The sequence below is a fragment of the Ranitomeya variabilis genome, chromosome 5 (assembly GCF_051348905.1).
Source record: "Ranitomeya variabilis isolate aRanVar5 chromosome 5, aRanVar5.hap1, whole genome shotgun sequence".
In the NCBI taxonomy this organism is placed as follows: domain Eukaryota; kingdom Metazoa; phylum Chordata; class Amphibia; order Anura; family Dendrobatidae; genus Ranitomeya; species Ranitomeya variabilis.
In genome coordinates, this window is record NC_135236.1 from 422421829 (window position 1) to 422444270 (window position 22442).

At 58.1% G+C, this 22442-nt stretch overlaps 1 protein-coding gene across 1 annotated transcript in view; it reads left to right on the top strand.

Moving 5' to 3' along the window:
* Positions 1-19045: 19045 nt before the first annotated feature.
* The window catches only part of FRS2 (fibroblast growth factor receptor substrate 2), a 76127-nt gene continuing 72730 nt past the window's right edge, over positions 19046-22442 (top strand). The window contains exon 1 of the mRNA XM_077265258.1: positions 19046-19214. The gene's annotated coding sequence lies outside the window, so the exon portion shown is untranslated. The remainder of the gene's footprint in view (positions 19215-22442) is intronic.

Below are 22442 nucleotides of genomic sequence, written 5' to 3' on the forward strand. Positions count from 1 at the left end.
GGGACCCCGCCCACCAAATCGGAGGCCGTGGGGCCCCGCCAACCAAAGCGGAGGCCGAGGGTCCCCGCCCACCAAATCGGAGGCAGAGGGACCCCGCCCACCAAATCGGAGGCCGAGGGGCCCCGCCCACCAAAGCACAGGCCGAGGGTCCCCGCCCACCAAATTGGAGGTTGAGGGTCCCCGCCCACCAAATCGGAGGCCCAGGGTCCCCGCCCACCAAATCGGAGGCCGGTCCCCGCCCACCAAATCGGAGGCCGAGGGTCCCCACCCACCAAATCGGAGGACGAGGGGCCCCACCAACCAAATCGAAGGCCAAGGAGCCCCGCCCACCAAATCGGAGGCCGAGGGTCCCCGCCCACCAAATCGGAGGCCGAGAGTCCCCGCCCACCAAATCGGAGGCCGAGGGGCCCCGCCAACCAAATCGGAGGCAGAGGGACCCCGCCCACCAAATCGGAGGCCGTGGGGCCCCGCCAACCAAAGCGGAGGCCGAGGGTCCCCACCCACCAAATCGGAGGCAGAGGGACCCCGCCCACCAAATCAGAGGCCGAGGGGCCCCGCCCATTAAAGCGGAGGCCGAGGGTCCCCGCCCACCAAATCGGAGGCCGAGGGTCCCCGCCCACCAAATCGGAGGCCGAGGGTCCCCGCCCACCAAATCGGAGGCCGAGGGTCCACACCAACCAAATCGGAGGCTGAGGGGCCCCGCCCACCAAATCGAAGGCCGAGGGTCCCCGACCACCAAATCGGAGGCCGAGGGTCCCCGCCCACCAAATCGTAGGCCGAGGGTCCCCGCCCACCAAATCGGAGGCCGAGGGTCCCCACCCACCAAATCGGAGGCCGAGAGTCCCCGCCCACCAAATCGGAGGCCGAGGGGCCCTGCCAACCAAATCGGAGGCCGAGGGGCCCCGCCAACCAAATCGGAGGCCGAGGGGCCCCGCCAACCAAATCGGAGGCCGAGGAGCCCCGCCCACCAAATCGAAGGCCGAGCGGCCCCGCCCACCAAAGCGGAGGCCGAGGGGCCCGGCCCCGCCCACCAAAGCGGAGGCTGAGGGGCCCCGCCTACCACATCTGAGGCCAGGGGTCCCCGCCCACCAAATCGGAGGCCGAGGGTCCCGCCTACCAAATCGGAGGCCGAGGGTCCCCGCCCACCAAATCGGAGGCCGAGGGTCCCCGCCCACCAAATCGGAGGCCGAGGGGCCCCGCCCACCAAATCAGAGGCCAGGGGTCCCCGCCCACCAAATCGGAGGCCGAGGGGCCCCGCCCACCAAATCGGAGGCCGAGGGTCCCCGCCCACCAAATCGGAGACCGAGGGTCCCCGCCCACCAAATCGGAGGCCGAGGGTCCCCGCCCACCAAATCGGAGGCCGAGGGTCCACACCAACCAAATCGGAGGCCGAGGGGCCCCGCCCACCAAATCGAAGGCCGAGGGGCCCCGCCCACCAAAGCGGAGGCCGAGGGTCCCCGCACACCAAATCGGAGGCAGAGGGACCCCGCCCACCAAATCGGAGGCCGAGGGGCCCCGCCCACCAAAGCGGAGGCCGACGGTCCCCGACCACCAAATCGGAGGCCGAGGGTCCCCGCCCACCAAATCGGAGGCCGAGGGTCCCCGCCCACCAAATCGGAGGCCGAGGGTCCCCGCCCACCAAATCGGAGGCCGAGGGTCCACACCAACCAAATCAGAGGCCGAGGGGCCCCGCCCACCAAATCGAAGGCCGAGGGGCCCCGCCCACCAAAGCGGAGGCCGAGGGTCCCCGCACACCAAATCGGAGGCAGAGGGACCCCGCCCACCAAATCGGAGGCCGAGGGGCCCCGCCCACCAAAGCGGAGGCCGAGGGTCCCCGACCACCAAATCGGAGGCCGAGGGTCCCTGCCCACCAAATCGGAGGCCGAGGGTCCCCGCCCACCAAATCGGAGGCCGAGGGTCCCCGCCCACCAAATCGGAGGCCGAGAGTCCCTGCCCACCAAATCGGAGGCCGAGGGGCCCCGCCAACCAAATCGGAGGCCGAGGGGCCCCGCCAACCAAATCGGAGGCCGAGGAGCCCCGCCCACCAAATCGAAGGCCGAGCGGCCCCGCCCACCAAAGCGGAGGCCGAGGGGCCCGGCTCCGCCCACCAAAGCGGAGGCCGAGGGTCCCCGCCCACCACATCGGAGGCCGAGGGGCCCCGCCCACCACATCGGAGGCCGAGGGGCCCCGCCCACCAAATCGGAGGCCGAGGGTCCCCGCCCACCAAATCGGAGGCCGAGGGTCCCCGCCCACCAAATTGGAGGCCGAGGGTCCCGGCCCACCAAATCGGAGGCCGAGGGTCCCCGCCCGCCAAATCGGAGGCCGAGGGGCCCCACCAACCAAATCGGAGGCCGAGGGGCCCCGCCCACCAAATCGGAGGCCGAGGGTCCCTGCCCACCAAATCGGAGGCCGAGGGGCCCCGCCAACCAAATCGGAGGCCGAGGGGCCCCGCCCACCAAATCGGAGGCCGAGGGGCCCCGCCCACCAAATCGGAGGCCGAGGGTCCCCGCCCACCAAATCGGAGGATAAGGGGCCCCGCCCACCAAATCGGAGGCCGAGGGGCCCCACCAACCAAATCGGAGGCCGAGGAGCCCCGCCCACCAAATCGAAGGCCGAGCGGCCCCGCCCACCAAAGTGGAGGCAGAGGGACCCCGCCCACCAAATCGGAGGCCGTGGGGCCCCGCCAACCAAAGCGGAGGCCGAGGGTCCACGCCCACCAAATCGGAGGCAGAGGGACCCCGCCCACCAAATCGGAGGCCGAGGGGCCCCGCCCACCAAAGCAGAGGCCTTGGGTCCCCGCCCACCAAATCGGAGGTCGAGGGTCCCCGCCCACCAAATCGGAGGCCGAGGTTCCCCGCCCACCAAATCGGAGGTCGGTCCCCGCCCACCAAATCGGAGGCCGAGGGTCCCCGCCCACCAAATCGGAGGACGAGGGGCCACACCAACCAAATCGGAGGCCAAAGGGCCCCGCCCACCAAATCGGAGGCCGAGGGTCCCCGCCCACCAAATCGGAGGCCGAGAGTCCCCGCCCACCAAATCGGAGGCCGAGGGGCCCCGCCAACCAAATCGGAGGCAGAGGGACCCCGCCCACCAAATCGGAGGCCGTGGGGCCCCGCCAACCAAAGCGGAGGCCGAGGGTCCCCGCCCACCAAATCGGAGGCAGAGGGACCCCGCCCACCAAATCGGAGGCCGAGGGGCCCCGCCCATTAAAGCGGAGGCCGAGGGTCCCCGCCCACCAAATCGGAGGCCGAGGGTCCCCGCCCACCAAATCGGAGGCCGAGGGTCCCCGCCCATCAAATCGGAGGCCGAGGGTCCACACCAACCAAATCGGAGGCCGAGGGGCCCCGCCCACCAAATCGAAGGCCGAGGGGCCCCGCCCACCAAAGCGGAGGCCAAGGGTCCCCGCACACCAAATCGGAGGCAGAGGGACCCCGCCCACCAAATCAGAGGCCGAGGGGCCCCGCCCACCAATGCGGAGGCCGAGGGTCCCCGACCACCAAATCGGAGGCCGAGGGTCCCTGCCCACCAAATCGGAGGCCGAGGGTCCCCGCCCACCAAATCGGAGGCCGAGGGTCCCCGCCCACCAAATCGGAGGCCGAGAGTCCCTGCCCACCAAATCGGAGGCCGAGGGGCCCCGCCAACCAAATCGGAGGCCGAGGGGCCCCGCCAACCAAATCGGAAGCCGAGGAGCCCCGCCCACCAAATCGAAGGCCGAGCGGCCCCGCCCACCAAAGCGGAGGCCGAGGGGCTCGGCCCCGCCCACCAAAGCGGAGGCCGAGGGGCCCCGCCCACCACATCGGAGGCCGAGGGGCCCCTCCCACCAAATCGGAGTAAGAGGGTCCCCACCCACCAAATCGGAGGCCGAGGGTCCCCGCCCACCAAATCGGAGGCCGAGGGTCCCCGCCCACCAAATCGGAGGCCGAGGGTCCCCGCCCACCAAATCGGAGGCCGAGGGTCCCCGCCCACCAAATCGGAGGCCGAGGGGCCCCACCAACCAAATCGGAGGCCGAGGGGCCCCGCCCACCAAATCGGAGGCCGAGGGTCCCTGCCCACCAAATCGGAGGAGGCCGAGGGGCCCCGCCAACCAAATCGGAGGCCGAGGGGCCCCGCCCACCAAATCGGAGGCCGAGGGGCCCCGCCCACCAAATCGGAGGCCGAGGCTCCCTGCCCACCAAATCGGATAAGCGGCCCCGCCCACCAAATCGGAGGCCGAGGGGCCCCACCAACCAAATCGGAGGCCGAGGAGCCCCGCCCACCAAATCGAAGGCCGAGCGGCCCCGCCCACCAAAGCGGAGGCAGAGGGACCCCGCCCACCAAATCGGAGGCCGTGGGGCCCCGCCAACCAAAGCGGAGGCCGAGGGTCCCCACCCACCAAATCGGAGGCAGAGGGACCCCGCCCACCAAATCGGAGGCCGAGGGGCCCCGCCCACCAAAGCGGAGGCCGAGGGTCCCCGCCCACCAAATCGGAGGTCGAGGGTCCCTGCCCACCAAATCGGAGGCCGAGGGTCCCCGCCCACCAAATCGGAGGCCGAGGGTCCCCGCCCACCAATATCGGAGGCCGGTCCCCGCCCACCAAATCGGAGGCCGAGGGTCCCCACCCACCAAATCGGAGGACGAGGGGCCCCACCAACCAAATCGGAGGCCGAGGGTCCCCGCCCACCAAATCGGAGGCCGAGGGTCCCCGCCCACCAAATCGGAGGCCGAGAGTCCCTGCCCACCAAATCGGAGGCCGAGGGGCCCCGCCAACCAAATCGGAGGCCGAGGGGCCCCGCCAACCAAATCGGAGGCCGAGGAGCCCCGCCCACCAAATCGAAGGCCGAGCGGCCCCGCCCACCAAAGCGGAGGCCGAGGATCCCCGCCCACCACATCGGAGGCCGAGGGGCCCCGCCCACCAAATCGGAGGCCGAGGGTCCCCACCCACCAAATCGGAGGCCGAGGGTCCCCGCCCACCAAATCGGAGGCCGAGGGTCCCCGCCCACCAAATCGGAGGCCGAGGGTCCCCGCCCACCAAATCGGAGGCCGAGGGTCCCCGCCCACCAAATCGGAGGCCGAGGGGCCCCACCAACCAAATCGGAGGCCGAGGGGCCCCGCCCACCAAATCGGAGGCCGAGGGTCCCTGCCCACAAAATCGGAGGCCGAGGGGCCTCGCCAACCAAATCGGAGGCCGAGGGGCCCCGCCCACCAAATCGGAGGCCGAGGGTCCCCGCCCACCAAATCGGAGGATAAGGGGCCCCGCCCACCAAATCGGAGGCCGAGGGGCCCCACCAACCAAATCGGAGGCCAAGGAGCCCCGCCCACCAAATCAAAGGCCGAGCGGCCTCGCCCACCAAAGTGGAGGCAGAGGGACCCCGCCCACCAAATCGGAGGCCGTGGGGCCCCGCCAACCAAAGCGGAGGCCGAGGGTCCCCGCCCACCAAATCGGAGGCAGAGGGACCCCGCCCACCAAATCGGAGGCCGAGGGGCCCCGCCCACCAAAGCACGGGCCGAGGGTCCCCGCCCACCAAATTGGAGGTCGAGGGTCCCCGCCCACCAAATCGGAGGCCGAGGGTCCCCGCCCACCAAATCGGAGGACGGTCCCCGCCCACCAAATCGGAGGCCGAGGGTCCCCACCCACCAAATCGGAGGACGAGGGGCCCCACCAACCAAATCGAAGGCCAAGGGGCCCCGCCCACCAAATCGGAGGCCGAGGGTCCCCGCCCACCAAATCAGAGGCCGAGAGTCCCCGCCCACCAAATCGGAGGCCGAGGGGCCCCGCCAACCAAATCGGAGGCAGAGGGACCCCGCCCACCAAATCGGAGGCCGTGGGGCCCCGCCAACCAAAGCGGAGTCCGAGGGTCCCCACCCACCAAATCGGAGGCAGAGGGACCCCGCCCACCAAATCAGAGGCCGAGGGGCCCCGCCCATTAAAGCGGAGGCCGAGGGTCCCCGCCCACCAAATCGGAGGCCGAGGGTCCCCGCCCACCAAATCGGAGGCCGAGGGTCCACACCAACCAAATCGGAGGCCGAGGGGCCCCGCCCACCAAATCGAAGGCCGAGGGTCCCCGACCACCAAATCGGAGGCCGAGGGTCCCCGCTCACCAAATCGTAGGCCGAGGGTCCCCGCCCACCAAATCGGAGGCCGAGGGTCCCCACCCACCAAATCGGAGGCCGAGAGTCCCCGCCCACCAAATCGGAGGCCGAGGGGCCCTGCCAACCAAATCGGAGGCCGAGGGGCCCCGCCAACCAAATCGGAGGCCGAGGGGCCCCGCCAACCAAATCGGAGGCCGAGGAGCCCCGCCCACCAAATCGAAGGCCGAGGGTCCCCGACCACCAAATCGGAGGCCGAGGGTCCCCGCTCACCAAATCGTAGGCCGAGGGTCCCCGCCCACCAAATCGGAGGCCGAGGGTCCCCACCCACCAAATCGGAGGCCGAGAGTCCCCGCCCACCAAATCGGAGGCCGAGGGGCCCTGCCAACCAAATCGGAGGCCGAGGGGCCCCGCCAACCAAATCGGAGGCCGAGGGGCCCCGCCAACCAAATCGGAGGCCGAGGAGCCCCGCCCACCAAAGCGGAGGCCGAGGGGCCCGGCCCCGCCCACCAAAGCGGAGGCTGAGGGGCCCCGCCTACCACATCTGAGGCCAGGGGTCCCCGCCCACCAAATCGGAGGCCGAGGGTCCCGCCTACCAAATCGGAGGCCGAGGGTCCCCGCCCACCAAATCGGAGGCCGAGGGTCTCCGCCCACCAAATCGGAGGCCGAGGGGCCCCGCCCACCAAATCAGAGGCCAGGGGTCCCCGCCCACCAAATCGGAGGCCGAGGGGCCCCGCCCACCAAATCGGAGGCCGAGGGTCCCCGCCCACCAAATCGGAGACCGAGGGTCCCCGCCCACCAAATCGGAGGCCGAGGGTCCCCGCCCACCAAATCGGAGGCCGAGGGTCCACACCAACCAAATCGGAGGCCGAGGGGCCCCGCCCACCAAATCGAAGGCCGAGGGGCCCCGCCCACCAAAGCGGAGGCCGAGGGTCCCCGCACACCAAATCGGAGGCAGAGGGACCCCGCCCACCAAATCGGAGGCCGAGGGGCCCCGCCCACCAAAGCGGAGGCCGACGGTCCCCGACCACCAAATCGGAGGCCGAGGGTCCCCGCCCACCAAATCGGAGGCCGAGGGTCCCCGCCCACCAAATCGGAGGCCGAGGGTCCCCGCCCACCAAATCGGAGGCCGAGGGTCCACACCAACGAAATCAGAGGCCGAGGGGCCCCGCCCACCAAATCGAAGGCCGAGGGGCCCCGCCCACCAAAGCGGAGGCCGAGGGTCCCCGCACACCAAATCGGAGGCAGAGGGACCCCGCCCACCAAATCGGAGGCCGAGGGGCCCCGCCCACCAAAGCGGAGGCCGAGGGCCCCCGACCACCAAATCGGAGGCCGAGGGTCCCTGCCCACCAAATCGGAGGCCGAGGGTCCCCGCCCACCAAATCGGAGGTCGAGGGTCCCCGCCCACCAAATCGGAGGCCGAGAGTCCCTGCCCACCAAATCGGAGGCCGAGGGGCCCCGCCAACCAAATCGGAGGCCGAGGGGCCCCGCCAACCAAATCGGAGGCCGAGGAGCCCCGCCCACCAAATCGAAGGCCGAGCGGCCCCGCCCACCAAAGCGGAGGCCGAGGGGCCCGGCTCCGCCCACCAAAGCGGAGGCCGAGGGTCCCCACCCACCACATCGGAGGCCGAGGGGCCCCGCCCAACACATCGGAGGCCGAGGGGCCCCGCCCACCAAATCGGAGGCCGAGGGTCCCCGCCCACCAAATCGGAGGCCGAGGGTCCCCGCCCACCAAATTGGAGGCCGAGGGTCCCCGCCCACCAAATCGGAGGCCGAGGGTCCCCGCCCACCAAATCGGAGGCCGAGGGGCCCCACCAACCAAATCGGAGGCCGAGGGGCCCCGCCCACCAAATCGGAGGCCGAGGGTCCCTGCCCACCAAATCGGAGGCCGAGGGGCCCCGCCAACCAAATCGGAGGCCGAGGGGCCCCGCCCACCAAATCGGAGGATAAGGGGCCCCGCCCACCAAATCGGAGGCCGAGGGGCCCCACCAACCAAATCGGAGGCCGAGGAGCCCCGCCCACCAAATCGAAGGCCGAGCGGCCCCGCCCACCAAAGTGGAGGCAGAGGGACCCCGCCCACCAAATCGGAGGCCGTGGGGCCCCGCCAACCAAAGCGGAGGCCGAGGGTCCCCGCCCACCAAATCGGAGGTAGAGGGATCCCGCCCACCAAATCGGAGGCCGAGGGGCCCCGCCCACCAAAGCAGAGGCCGAGGGTCCCCGCCCACCAAATCGGAGGTCGAGGGTCCCCGCCCACCAAATCGGAGGCCGAGGGTCCCCGCCCACCAAATCAGAGGCCGGTCCCCGCCCACCAAATCGGAGGCCGAAGGTCCCCACCCACCAAATCGGAGGACGAGGGGCCCCACCAACCAAATCGGAGGCCAATGGGCCCCGCCCACCAAATCGGAGGCCGAGGGTCCCCACCCACCAAATCGGAGGACGAGGGGCCCCACCAACCAAATCGGAGGCCAAGGGGCCCCGCCCACCAAATCGGAGGCCGAGGGTCCCCGCCCACCAAATCGGAGGCCGAGAGTCCCCGCCCACCAAATCGGAGGCCGAGGGGCCCCGCCAACCAAATCGGAGGCAGAGGGACCCCGCCCACCAAATCGGAGGCCGTGGGGCCCCGCCAACCAAAGCGGAGGCCGAGGGTCCCCGCCCACCAAATCGGAGGCAGAGGGACCCCGCCCACCAAATCGGAGGCCGAGGGGCCCCGCCCATTAAAGCGGAGGCCGAGGGTCCCCGCCCACCAAATCGGAGGCCGAGGGTCCCCGACCACCAAATCGGAGGCCGAGGGTCCCCGCCCATCAAATCGGAGGCCGAGGGTCCACACCAACCAAATCGGAGGCCGAGGGGCCCCGCCCACCAAATCGAAGGCCGAGGGGCCCCACCCACCAAAGCGGAGGCCGAGGGTCCCCGCACACCAAATCGGAGGCAGAGGGACCCCGCCCACCAAATCGGAGGCCGAGGGGCCCCGCCCACCAATGCGGAGGCCGAGGGTCCCCGACCACCAAATCGGAGGCCGAGGGTCCCTGCCCACCAAATCGGAGGCCGAGGGTCCCCGCCCACCAAATCGGAGGCCGAGGGTCCCCGCCCACCAAATCGGAGGCCGAGAGTCCCTGCCCACCAAATCGGAGGCCGAGGGGCCCCGCCAACCAAATCGGAGGCCGAGGGGCCCCGCCAACCAAATCGGAAGCCGAGGAGCCCCGCCCACCAAATCGAAGGCCGAGCGGCCCCGCCCACCAAAGCGGAGGCCGAGGGGCCCGGCCCCGCCCACCAAAGCGGAGGCCGAGGGGCCCCGCCCACCACATCGGAGGCCGAGGGGCCCCGCCCACCAAATCGGAGTAAGAGGGTCCCCACCCACCAAATCGGAGGCCGAGGGTCCCCGCCCACCAAATCGGAGGCCGAGGGTCCCCGCCCACCAAATCGGAGGCCGAGGGTCCCCGCCCACCAAATCGGAGGCCGAGGGTCCCCGCCCACCAAATCGGAGGCCGAGGGGCCCCACCAACCAAATCGGAGGCCGAGGGGCCCCGCCCACCAAATCGGAGGCCGAGGGTCCCTTCCCACCAAATCGGAGGAGGCCGAGGGGCCCCGCCAACCAAATCGGAGGCCGAGGGGCCCCGCCCACCAAATCGGAGGCCGAGGGGCCCCGCCCACCAAATCGGAGGCCGAGGCTCCCTGCCCACCAAATTGGATAAGCGGCCCCGCCCACCAAATCGGAGGCCGAGGGGCCCCACCAACCAAATCGGAGGCCGAGGAGCCCCGCCCACCAAATCGAAGGCCGAGCGGCCCCGCCCACCAAAGCGGAGGCAGAGGGACCCCGCCCACCAAATCGGAGGCCGTGGGGCCCCGCCAACCAAAGCGGAGGCCGAGGGTCCCCACCCACCAAATCGGAGGCAGAGGGACCCCGCCCACCAAATCGGAGGCCGAGGGGCCCCGCCCACCAAAGCGGAGGCCGAGGGTCCCCGCCCACCAAATCGGAGGCCGAGGGTCCCCGCCCACCAAATCGGAGGCCGAGGGTCCCCGCCCACCAAATCGGAGGCCGGTCCCCGCCCACCAAATCGGAGGCCGAGGGTCCCCACCCACGAAATCGGAGGACGAGGGGCCCCACCAACCAAATCGGAGGCCGAGGGTCCCCGCCCACCAAATCGGAGGCCGAGAGTCCCCGCCCACCAAATCGGAGGCCGAGGGGCCCCGCCAACCAAATCGGAGGCAGAGGGACCCCCCCACCCACCAAATCGGAGGCCGTGGGGCCCCACCAACCAAAGCGGAGGCCGAGGGTCCCCGCCCACCAAATCGGAGGCAGAGGGACCCCGCCCACCAAATCGGAGGCCGAGGGGCCCCACCCACCAAAGCGGAGGCCGAGGGTCCCCTCCCACCAAATCGGAGGTCGAGGGTCCCCGCCCACCAAATCGGAGGCCGAGGGTCCCCGCCCACCAAATCGGAGGCCGGTCCCCGCCCACCAAATCGGAGGCCGAGGGTCCCCACCCACCAAATCGGAGGACGAGGGGCCCCACCAACCAAATCGGAGGCCGAGGAGCCCCGCCCACCAAAAGTAAGTGCGGCCCCAAAAGTAAGTGCGCCCCCGGGTGCAAAAGTAAGTGCGCCCCCGGGTGCAAAAGTAAGTGCGCCCCCGGGTGCAAAAGTAAGTGCGCCCCCGGGTGCAAAAGTAAGTGCGCCCCCGGGTGCAAAAGTAAGTGCGCCTCCGGGTGCAAAAGTAAGTGCACCCCCGGGTGCAAAAGTAAGCGCGCCCCCGGCCCCGGGTGCAAAAGTAAGCGCGCCCCCCAGTCCCGTGTGTGAAAAGTGCTGCTGTAAAGCTGGTAGCGCTGTTCAAGCACCATGTATTTCCTTCAGGAAATGCCCATCTAATATATAATTGCCTAGAATACTACTTCCTGCAATTTGTGCCAACTTCCGTGGCTTTGTCCGGAGCTAATGTCCGGAGATAATGTCCGGAGCTAATGTCCGGAGATAATGTCCGGAGCTAATGTCCGGAGCTAATGTCCGGAGATAAGTGACGTCACCAGTGTCCTACACCCAGGCAGAGCACAGGGGCCCCAGGCAGCATATGGGGCCCCAGGCAGAGCACAGTGGCCCCAGGCAGAGCACAGGGGCCCCAGGCAGCATATGGGGCCCCAGGCAGAGCACAGTGGTCCCAGGCAGAGCACAGGGGCCCCAGGCAGCCTATGGGGCCCCAGGCAGAGCACAGTGGCCCCAGGCAGAACATGGGGCCCCAGGCAGAGCACAGGGGCCCCAGGCAGAGCACAGGGGCCCCAGGCAGCATATGGGGCCCCAGGCAGAGCACAGTGGTCCCAGGTGGAGCACAGGGGCCCCAGGCAGCCTATGGGGCCCCAGGCAGAGCACAGGGGCCCCAGGCAGCATATGGGGCCCCAGGCAGAGCACAGGGGCCCCAGGCAGCATATGGGGCCCCAGGCAGAGCACAGTGGCCCCAGGCAGAGCACAGGGGCCCCAGGCAGAGCACAGGGGCCCCAGGCAGAGCACAGGGGCCCCAGGCATCATATGGGGCCCCAGGCAGAGCACAGCGATATTTTGGACCACTGTGCGGTGTTTCAGACCCCCTGTGTGATGTCTGGGGCCCTGTTCTTAAGTATATTAAAGATTAAAGTAACGTATATTAAAGTATATTATAGATCAAATTTGACACGTTTATGAGCACCATTGAGTGATATACTCAAGAATGACATAATTTTTCAACATTTTATGGTTTCAAACTGTAAACACTCAGAGTTTTTTTTACTTCAACCCGAAAACCTTAACGGTTCATAAAAAACTTGACTGTTCAGGATATGATAAAAGTCATAGTATTCTGAATCTTTAACTTATAAAGATACCTTTACATGGGGTGATTATTGGTTCCAGAGAGGCTTTCGGCCGATAATCGTACACATGGCTGGTGACAGGACAATACAATATAAACGTTCAAAGGTCAACACTGATAACATTAAAATCTAATATATAATTGCCTAGAATACTACTTCCGGCAATTTGTGCCAACTTCCGTGGCTTTGTCCGGAGATAATGTCCGGAGATAAGTGACGTCACCAGCGTCCTACACCCGCTCAGGGTGGACAAAGATATATGCCTTCGTGGTGCGCGGCACTTTTCTGATTGGTTGCCGCCTGCCGCGAGCGACCAATCAGAAATGTGCCGTACCGTCAAGAATTGTCAAGAGCTGGTGAGTGCAGCCATTTTTTGTTCTTTCTTACTATTATTTATTAATTGTATTATTCTTACATTTGAATAAATAAAGTATATATGGATTCTAGACTCCCGATTCTTTAGAATCGGGCTGCCATCTAGTTCATAAATAAATACATATATCAATTATAACACCTAGGTACCTCAAAAACAAACTAGAGGCCACCAAGTGACCTGATGATCGCTGCTATGTAGCAGAGCCGATCAAGTGGTGCCAGCTTCTAGCCTCCCATGGAGGCTATTGAAGCATGGCAAAAGTAAAAAAAAAAATGTTTAAAAAAATATGAAAAAAATAGAAAAAATATAAAAGTTGAAATCACCACCCTTTCGCCCCATTCAAAAATAAAACAATAAAAAAAAATCAAACCTACACATATTTGGTATCGCCGCATTCAGAATCGCCCTATGTATCAATAAAAAAAAAGAATTAACCTGATCGCTAAACGGCGTAGCGAGAAAAAAATTAGAAACACCAGAATTACAGTTTTTTGGTCGCCGCGTCACTGCATTAAAATGTAATAACAGGCGATCAAAAGAACGTATCACCACAAATGTGGTATCATTAAAAACGCCAGCTCGGCACACAAAAAAATAAGCCCTCACCTGACCCCAGATCACGAAAAATGGAGACGTTATGGGTAACGGAAAATTAAGCTTTTTTTTTTTTTTAGCAAAGTTTGGAATTGTTTTACCACTTAGATAAAACGTAACCTAGACATGTTTGGTGTCTATGAACTCGTAATGACCTGGAGAATCAAAATGGCAGGTCAGTTTTAGCATTTAGTGAACCTAGCAAAAAAGCCAAACAAAAAACAAGTATGGAATTGCGCTTTTTTTGCAATTTCACCGCACTTGGAATTTTTTTCCCGTTTTCTAGTACACGACATGCTAAAACCAATTATGTCGTTGAAAAGTGCAAGCCCTAACATGGCCATATTGACAGAAAAATAAAAAAGTTATGGCTCTGGGAAGGAGGGGAGTGAAAAATGAGAACGCAAAAACGGAAAAGGGCAAGGTCGTGAAGGGGTTAAATGGAATCATTCACTAGGATTTCACACCCCAAACTATTTATATGTGCATGTAGCTCTTTCAAAGACAAGTCCAGCAATATCTTTACATGTCAAGTTCATACCTGCGTCATTAGAAATCAATATTTGAATTAACATGCGAATTAGGCTGTAGATCTGAAGCCTGTCACTGCAGCTCTATTTGCCGCTTAGCGCCACCTCCTGCTTGACTGACAGTTCCTTTGCCACATCACACAGAGGCTGTCAGTCAAGCAGAAGGCAGGAGTGATGGGCGGAGAATAGAGCTGCAGTGACAGAGGCTTCGGATTTACCATAAAGCTTTATCCTCATTTCCACATCAATTCAAATGATAATTTCTCAGTAACTGAGGAACAGACTGGCCATGGAAATGTATTATAGGACTTGTTTGTGAGCTACATGCGCATATAGTTTGGGGTGTGAAATCCTGCTGACAGATTCCCTTTAAGAAAGATAATGAGGTGATTAGATAACAATGAGCTATTGATAACAAGGGTCCCTAATAAAAATGAGTTTACTTGCATACGCAGGTCCAAGAGCCAAATCCCTATTCCATGACCACTGGATAGTAGCACTGTAAATTGCCTCCTACCTCCTGGCAGACCTGGCGTCTCTTTTGCATGCAAACCAAATTATACTCCATGATGCCGATCGCTGCAGCGTCGCTGTGTGGTCGCTGGAGAGCTGTCACACAGACCGCTCTCCAGCGACCAACGATGCCGAAGTCCCCGGGTAACCAGGGTAAACATCGGGTTGCTAAGTGCAGGGCCGCGCTTAGTAACCCGATGTTTACCCTGGTTACCAGTGTAAATGTAAAAAAACAAACACTACATACTTACATTCGCGTCCCCCGGCGTCCGCTTCCCTGCACTGTGTAAGCGCCGGCAGTAGCAGGGCACAGCGGTGACGTCACCGCTGTGCTTTGCTTTCCGGCCGGCACTGACACACTCAGTGCAGGAAGCTCTGAGCAGCAGCGCGGACGCCGGGGGACGTGACAGACATCAGAGGGTGAGTATGTACTGTTTTTTTTTTTACTTTTACAATGGTAACCAGGGTAAATATTGGGTTACTAAGCGCGGCCCTGCGCTTAGTAATCCGATATTTACCCTGGTTACCATTGTAAAACATCGCTGGCATCGTTGCTTTTGCTGTCAAACACAACGATACACGCCGATCTGACGACCAAATAAAGTTCTGGACTTTCAGCAACGACCAGCGATATCACAGCAGGATCCAGATCGCTGCTGCGTGTCAAACACAACGATATCGCTATCCAGGACGCTGCAACGTCACGGATCGCTATCGTTATCGCTGCAAAGTCGTTTAGTGTGAAGGTACCTTTGAGACCATCCCAATTTGGGAACACCTTGACACTGATGATATGGCGTTTATGCTTTTTTTAAAATCAAAAACAGTGTCTACTAAGTACTCTATGTGATTTGCATGCACTATTGCTTTTACGTATTTACAACAGGGTATATGTTCATTTTTTTTCTGCCTTAGGTTTGGTCCTATTTTGCATCAATACTAACTTATACCCTAGTTTATTTTTTCTGATTAGTAGAAAAAAACAAAAAAGGTATTACATAAAGGAACACTAACACATATATGCACAAATATAATGTCAATGCTTAATTAACTGTTTTGAACAGCTGACATGCTGACATGTGCGCGCAATAGCGGCACGTGGAATCGCGATCCACCCGCCGCAATTAACTACTTAAATGCCGGTCAAACTCTGAAATGCTCGCATCGCCGACCCCGTCACATGATCGGGGGTCAGCGATGCGTCGGCATAACAACCAGAGGTCTCCTTGAGACCTCTATGGTTGTTGATGCCAGATTGCTATGAGAGCCACCCTGTGGTCGGCGCTCATAGCAATGTTGTAATTCAGCTATATAGGAGCGATCTGAGCTTCCCTCCTATGTAGCTAAACCGATCGAGTTGTGCCAGCTTCTAGCCTCCCATTTAAAAAATGTTTTAAAAAATATGAAAAAAAAAATATATAAAAGTTTAAATCACCCCCTTTTCGCCCCATTCAAAATAAAACAATAATAAAAAAATCAAACCTACACATATTTGGTATCGCCGTGTTCAGAATCGCCTGATCTATCAATAAAAAAAAAGGATTAACCTGATCGCTAAACGGCGTAGCGAAAAAAAAATTCAAAATGCCAGAATTACATTTTTTTGGTCGCCGCGACATTGCATTAAAATGCAATAACGGGTGATCAAAAGAACGTATCTGCACAAAAGTGGTATCGTTAAAAACGTCAGCTCAACACGCAAAAAATAAGCCCTCACCTGACCCGAGATCCTCAAAAATGGAAACGCTACGGGTATCGGAAAATTGCACAAATTTTTTTTTAGCAAACTTTGGAATTTGTTTTCACCACTTAGATAAAAAATAACCTAGACATGTTTGGTGTCTATTAACTCGTAATGACGTGGAGAATCATGATGGCAGGTCAGTTTTAGCACTTAGTGAACTTAGCAAAAAAGCCAAACAAAAAACAAGCGTGGGATTGCACTTTTTTTTGCAATTTCACCACACTTGGAATTTTTTCCCCATTTTCTAGTACAGGGCATGGTAAACCCAATGGTGACATTAATAAGTACAACTCGTCCCGCAAAAAACAAGCCCTTACATGGCCATATTGATGGAAAAATAAAAAAGTTATGGCTCTGGGAAGGAGGGGAGCGAAAAAACGAAAATGCAAAAATGAAAAAGGGCTGCGTCTTGAAGGAGTTAATTCACCACTGACAAGTCATGTGTGCAATACCATATATAATAGTTTAATATTGATTATAATATGACTACATAATTTTGTTTTAAATTTACTATTTAGATACTATTACACACCTGATTTCTCATATAAACTAGTACAAAAAGATCTTTTTTAGATGTCAATTATAACATAATGCAATATTACTAAAGTAACAGTTGCAAGCACAATAGGTGGCTAAATTAGCTCTCTATAGAGGATTACAATATGTGTTTAAGCCAACCCATATGTGCCAAAAAATATATTGCTAATGAATGTGCAGTGAAGAGAAAACATAACAAATAATAACAATGAGAACATTTTCATGTTTGAGTATATGAGAGTGATGAAAAAAATAAAATGGTAGAAAATAAGAAAAATTAAAAAGGGGTAACAAAAAAATATAAACAATATAAGAAAAAAACTAATGAAAAACAATGTGTCCTTGTCGTGTTTTCTATTTTGTATATTTTTTTATGCGATTTTCTTGTTAATAAAGCATTGACACTACATTTGTGTATATTAGTGTTACTGACCTTTTCGGAAATAATTTTTTTTTTTCATGCAATTTTGTTTGGTTTTCAGGGTTATTGACAACTCTCCTGCTTAGTAGGCCTGGCATGACATCATGGGTGCATGCATCACGCTGTAATTGTGACATACAAGAGAAACGCCAGCAGGTAGGCAGCTGTTCGCAGGACTCCCATCTAGTGGCTAGAAGATACTAACAATGTCGCCTGACCAGGGTCCTACGAATCAATTCACTCATCTCTAGTTAAATATGGTTTGTTTTTTTTGCACAAGGGCTCACCATACTCTGTGCCTGCTACATGCACATACAGTGGCATGTAAGTTTGGGGACCCTTGGTGAAAATTTGTGTTATTGTGAACAGCTAAAGTGAATCTGTCACCAGGATTGATGGTTATCAGAGCTGATATACAGCATTCTATAATGCTGCATACCTGTCCCCAACCTGACCTGCGGGGCAGTCTGGTCTAAGGGGTGTCTCTGGTCTTGGTCCGGCGCCTCCCTTCTTGCGATGCCATCCACCTTCTTGCTTCGTGTGGACGCCATGTCCCTACACCATCCACACAGGACCCCAGCATCGCTCCTGCACAGGCGTACTTCTCTGCCCTGACAGGGGCAGAGTAAAGTCCTGCAGGGGCTCTTTGACCTTTCCCAGCACCTCCGCACTGCAGTACTGTGCTCTGCCCTCATCAGGACAGAGAAGTACGCCTGCACATGAGCTGTGGACACCATCGGGTAAGGCTACTTTCACACTAGCGTTGTGCACTGCACGTCGCTATGCGTCGTTTTGGAGAAAAAACGCATCCTGCAAAAGTGCTTGCAGGATGCGTTTTTTCTCCATTGACTTGCATTAGCGACGCAGTGCGACGCTTTGCCACAAGTCGCAACCGTCGTGCGACGGTTGCGTCGTGTTACGTCGGACCGTCGCCACCAAAAAACGTTGCTTGTAAAGTTTTTTGGTGCGTCGTTCCCGTCTTTTCCGACCGCGCATGCGTGGCCGGAACTCCGCCCCCTCCTCCCCGCACCTCACAATGGGGCAGCGGATGCGTTGAAAAACAGCATCCGCTGCCCCCCGTTGAGCGGCGCATTCACTGCTAGCGTCGGTACGTCGCAACTCGTCGTGCGTCGTCCGACGCTAGTGTGAAAGTAGCCTAAGTGGCAGTACTCCCTGACTCAGCCACACTGTATCAATGAAATAGAACCTTCAAATAAATTTGCACCAATTCATACTTTTTAGGCTAGGGTCACACTGACATTTTTCTCTCATCCAAGAAAATTGGTTGGATTATTCTGACCACACTTTGATCAGAGTTTATCTGATCTTCTCAGAGGCGGAGAAAAAAAAGTGTATCCATTCTCTCCATGCTGTCAGTTTATGAAGATCAGAACACTCGGATATCATGTGAGTGTGGTCAGATATTTTTCCACAGGCCCATAAAGTTGAATGGGCGAGTGCCATCTGATTCGGAGGCAAATTGTCCATGCTGCGACTTTTCCCTTGAACCGAGGTAAAAAATTTGACAGATACCAAGCCCCATAGAATAACACCGGAATGAGAGCTACTGTCATAACAGAAAGCACTAATCAGATCATTTAACCCCTTAAAAACAGCAGTTACTTATTCAAATATGTGAAAATCGGCTGTTTGACCACTTTGATGCCAGTTCTGATGCCCAGAACTCATTTAGGCCAGGCTAGAGGGACCTGGGTTTGTTGCAGGGCATCACTATCTGTGTATTCATAGTGTTAGATCAGTGCCCAGTCATTTAACCCCTTAAAAACACCACTTATTCAAATGGCCAAAATCGACTGCCCACTTTGATGCCAGTTCTGATGCCCAGAACGCATTTGGGCCAGGCTGGAGCGACCTGGTTTTGATGTGGGGATCCCTGTTTTATGTCTGCAGTGTGAGCTCAGTGGCCCAGTCATTCAACTCTTTCTTCAACGCTGTTTGGTGCCCACTTTGATGCCCATTTTTGTGCCAGTTTCATAATTTTTGCAGCTGTTTTTAAGTGTATTCACATCAGGGCATCACGCTGCATGTTATTATTGTGATGCTTATTTTATTTGTTAAACCTATAAAAAACAGAAAAGAAAAATTGCCAAATAAGGCATCCTGTCAGGGTTGCCAACTTGAAATCACGGACAGACAATATTTTTTACGGACACGTTGGAAACCCATAATACATGACTATGATTATTATCAGTGCCCCGTGTCTGCAGCCGGTAATTCTGAGGCGACGTCGGCTGCCCTCACTGGAGACTGATAAGTACAGCCAAAATTATCTCTACAAGTTTCTTCAGTCTCAAAAAAAAATAATAAAAAAAAAGGACCCTTTTTTTTTTTTGTAGCGGGAGCGCAGTAGCCGCGCCTTTCCTCACCCCCGTCAGGTGACGTCACAATGCAGACGCGCGCTCCCGCCTCGTTCTAAACTGGAGTGTGCGCGTCCCCGCGGCCGGCGTTCGTGTGACCCGGAAGCAGTAGCGTGCGGAATCTGCGCAGAGCGAGCAGCGTCGGTCCAGCTGGCGGCCTGGAGCCCGGGGAGCGAGTCCTGGCTGTGAGCGGAGCCTCCCCGGTCCCCTATGGATAGCCTGTAAGTCATGCCAGGTGGAGGAACGGGCGGGATTACTCCTCATGTTCTGCAGCCCGCGGGGAGGGGAACATGGCTGCTCTCTGCACTCCTGCCTGGAGCAGCGGAGTCCGTGAGCAGTGCTGGCAGGGGGATGGCGCACTCTGCTCTGCCAGCCGGGACTGCATCCAAGCTTATATGGTCCCGCGTGACGTCACCTGTTACTGTTACGTCACTGGTGTCTGCAGTGATGGTCTGCGTCTCCTGTGCGGTTAGTGGAGGATCACTAGCTGTGTGCACAAGTTCCACTATTAACTACAGGAATGGATAGGGTGGTGTCTATCTTGACAGCAAGCGGTTGGGTGCCCCTGGTTGCCAGCGAGAGGTTGGGTGCCCCTGGTTGCCAGCGAGCGGCGGGGTGCCCCTGGTTGCCAGCGAGCGGCGGGGTGCCCCTGGTTGCCTGCGACTGGCCGGGTGCCCCTGGTTGCCTGCGACTGGCCGGGTGCCCCTGGTTGCCAGCGAGCGGCGGGGTGCCCCTGGTTGCCTGCGACTGGCCGGGTGCCCCTGGTTGCCTGCGACTGGCCGGGTGCCCCTGGTTGCCTGCGACTGGCCGGGTGCCCCTGGTTGCCAGCGCGCGGCCGGGTGCCCCTCCTTGCCTGCGACTGGCCAGGTGCCCTCAGTCATCACTGTCACATAGTTTTGGGTGGGCTGTGACCACTGGTGGATTTATGGCTCATTTTCCCTGCACATTGACTTGTATAGAGCAGTAGTTGTAGTGTTTTCTTGTACCTGAAATGAAATATTATGACAGTATGCCAGTATTCCATAGGTTTTATGCCGTTTTTTTGTGCAAAAATACTGCAGTTCTGCACTTAGCCCAAGTGTCATTTTCCGTGTATTTCTCCAGCTCCCCCATAGATGTTTTATGGGGGAGGATGCACAATGCAACAGCGTCTGTAGATGCACAGTGGGCTCGAGTTTTTATGAAGTCACATTAGCTTTTGCTAGAACTGATAAACCAAGAGTTTTGTGAATCTTTCAGCTCTGCGCAAATCAATGTTGCTAATCACGAGCAAAGATGTAGTTAAAGGGGTTGTTCAGTTTAATTATAAGATGTGCCTGATGGGATTGTTCTGCCTACCTCATCACTGATTACTACAGTGATTGGCTGCAGCGGTCATATGTTGTAGATGGGACATTACTGCCGCAGCCCTGTAATAATGTTCCATTACACTGACCCCACAGCACTGCCTCACTACTAGGCATGTGCATACCCGATCCCATATCACTACCACACTACTGCGCATGTGCATACCCCGACCCCACAGCACTGCCTCACTGCTGAGCTTGTACATACCCCGACCCCACAGCACTGCCTCACTACTGAGCATGAACATACCCCGACCCCACAGCACTGCCTCACTGCTGAGCATGTACATACCCCGACCCCACAGCACTGCCTCACTACTGAGCATGTACATACCCCGACCCCACAGCACTGCCTCACTACTGAGCATGTACATACCCCGACCCCACAGCACTGCCTCACTACTGAGCATGTACATGTCCTGACCCCACAGCACTGCCTCACTACTGAGCATGTACATACCCCGACCCCACAGCACTGCCTCACTGCTGAGCATGTACATGTCCTGACCCCACAGCACTGCCTCACTACTGAGCATGTACATACCCCGACCCCACAGCTCTGCCTCACTACTGAGTATGTACATACCTCGACCCCACAGCTCTGCCTCACTACTGAGCATGTACATACCCCGACCCCACAGCTCTGCCTCACTACTGAGTATGTACATACCCCGACCCCACAGCTCTGCCTCACTACTGAGCATGTACATACCCCGACCCCACAGCTCTGCCTCACTACTGAGCATGTACATACCCCGACCCCACAGCTCTGCCTCACTACTGAGCATGTACATACCCCGACCACACAGCACTGCCTCACTACTGAGCATGTACAGAAAGTGCAGCATAGATACATTTCAACTAACAGCCGAGACACCAAGATCAGGAACAGAACAGACATTTATAGGACATTTCATAACTTTCTCAAATTATGAAAACATTTAAAGCACATCCTGCACTGGATATTTTACGAGGCAGTCCATTTTATACCAATGGACACAAATACTCCAGGAGATTGGAAAGAGGGGAATTTTATTGACAACGCATTTCAGAGTTTTTCTAACTGCTCCATAATGTTTGGTGTGTAGGGCAGCAGCCACATCCTGCCATTCCTCATCCATATGCAGTATTGTGTTTGCAATTTGCACAACCTTACCAAGGTGAGTGGCTCCCTTGAGTCAGTTTCACACATTGAGCGCCTCTTCTTGATCTTTCATACAGGTTATGTGTACACGTTGCGGATTTGCCTTAGGAATTTTTTGTGCGGATTTGATGCGTTTTTTATGCGGATTTTGTGTGGATTTCTTGCGTTTTTACCCCTGTGGATTTCTGTAATGGAATGGGTACAAAAACGCTGCAGATCCGCAAGAAGTGACATGCTACTTCTTTTAATGCGCTGAATTTTCCGCACCATTAGCACAGCATTTTTTTTAATTGATTTACATTGTACTGTAAATCACTTGCGGATCTGCAGCGTTTCTGCACAGTAAAATCGCTGCGGATCCGCTGGAAATCCGCAACGTGGGCACATAGCCTAATAGCATACTGGTACAGGGCAATCACAATGTATTATACTCCGTTATTTTTATACAATGCTCATAGATGTATAGGTACATCAATAATGTGATAAACGTGGCAAGGGGAACACAAGCAGCTGAAATGTGGGAAATACTTTATTTTACCCCTTTTTTGGGAGATGATGGGGCTCTGGGATCTGCTGTGACTTTGAGACAGGGAGTAAGTTGGGGGGTAGCACTAAATTTCACGTAACTTATTAGTGATTTGCAGTTTTGGAATTGTAGTGTCTTCATCACGCTGAACCCGGCCTTATACTAGATTTTCATGCATTGATGGAGCTACACAGATTAGTTTCTTTGTGACTTCCATATAGAACGGTGACCAACAACCTTCTGTGCTTTGGCTGCTAAGCGTTGGGCTGGATTCATTATTGGAAATAAGACTAAGCGCTGATTTTCGATGTGACTGGCTCCATGTGCTCATCGACATGCATTAATCTTCTCCACTAAAGGTTGGATCATGACGGAAATCAAACTGTATAAACTGACTATAATGATGCTGCGTGCGGTCTGAGGCATATATGGA